Consider the following 1,868-nt stretch of genomic DNA (forward strand, 5'->3'; position numbering starts at 1 on the left):
TAAGACTTCTTTATAAAATCCAGGTATCTTCTCAAGCATATTATCTTTAAAAGTCATCCACAAAAAAAATCATCCCCCATTTTCCCACACTTATTTATAAAGAAACTCATTCTTTTTTTCCATACCATATCATCATTATTCAAGAGTCTCAAACCTCCCTTTTCCACCTCCCCAATTATTGTGTCATATATTATTTTTGCAGGCTTATCATCCCATAAAAACTTTAAAATATAAGTTTTTATTCTTTTGTACGCCCATGCTGGCAGACTAACCACGCTTAAAATATATCACATCCTAGACAGAAATAAAGAATTTAAAACCAATACGTTCCCTTTTAAAAACAATTCTCTTTGTTTTCAAAAGTTTAGTCTTTTTTCCATTTTTCCTATAACCTCCTCCCAAATCAGGTCTCTTGTTTTCATTTAATCTTTCCCAAGTGTAACCCCTAAAATCTTTCATTCATTCCTCTGCTCTTTAAATTCCCATTGCCGTTCTAAAGTATCCACCTTCCCTATGCTCATATATTCAGTCTTTTCTTTATTGACTTTAGCTCCTGTTCCTCCACAATATTTTTCAAATATTAACATTGCTTTTTCAATACTCTTTAAATCTTATAAAAACAAAGTCGTGTCATCTGCATATTGGAATATTTTTTGCTGCATTTCATAATTTTCCACTAAAATTCCTTTTATCTGTTTTTCTTTATTTATTGCTATTCCTAACGGTTCAGCAACTAAAGTATAAAGTAATGCCGATAATGGGCATCCCTGCCTTATAGACCTTGAAATCTCAATAGAATCAGTTAACACCCCATTTACTTTAATACAACTTAAAATGTCAGTATAGAAACATTTCATCCATGTTATACAATTCCTCTCAAACCCAAATTTTTCAATTAAGTCAAACAAATATTTATGCTCTACTCTGTCGAAAGCTTTTTCCAAATCTATGCTAATTAAATATCCTCCTTCACCTTTTTCGTTCATATACCACATTAGGTCTCTAATATTTGTTACTATGTCTGATATATCTCTATTTAAGACACCATATGCCTGATTTGTTGTTATAATGTTTGGGAATCACTTTTTTCAGTCTATTTGCCAAGATCTTAGCCAAAATCATATAGTCAGTATTTATCATACTCAACGGTCTGTAATTTTTAAGATCTTCTTTATCCCCTTTATTCTTCTAGATGATTTTTATCATTCCTTTCTTCATGCTTTCACTCATTTGTTTTTTGCTTAAAAATTTCAGCAAATAAATTGTGCAGAATAGGTGTTAAAACATTTTTAAAAACCTTATAAAACTCAGATGTTAAGCCATCTAGGCCTGGACTTTTCCCATTTTCAATTGGTCTATAGCCTCTTCAATTTCCTCTTCATTTATATCCTTATCCTGCTTAGCTTTAGTGAGGGACCAGACTCAGTCACCTCATTTGACAACTCCACAAAGCACTACAAGCGCGTCGATATGAACACTCGTTTATGTGGCATACACATTGGAAAATTTGACAGCATATCACATTTTTTAAATTATCGATAGTAGCTGATCAATCTCAGGGGTTGGGCTGGGTCCGCTAGGCTTACTTGTCTCCGTGCTCGTGCTGGGGCTGGTTCACTTACGTCGGTGCTCGTGCTGGTTCAATTGGTCTATAGCCTCTTCAATTTCCTCTTCATTTATATCCTTATCCTGCTTAGCTTTAGTGAGGGACCAGACTCAGTCACCTCATTTGACAACTCCACAAAGCACTACAAGCGCGTCGATATGAACACTCATTTAAGTGGCATACACACTGGGAAATTTGACTGCTTATCACATTTTTGAAATTATCGATAGTAGCTGATCAATCTCGGGGGTTGGGCTGGGTC

This window comes from Sinocyclocheilus grahami, unplaced genomic scaffold (genome assembly GCF_001515645.1).
Source record: "Sinocyclocheilus grahami isolate Dianchi unplaced genomic scaffold, SAMN03320097.WGS_v1.1 scaffold3809.1, whole genome shotgun sequence".
In the NCBI taxonomy this organism is placed as follows: Eukaryota; Metazoa; Chordata; class Actinopteri; order Cypriniformes; family Cyprinidae; genus Sinocyclocheilus; species Sinocyclocheilus grahami.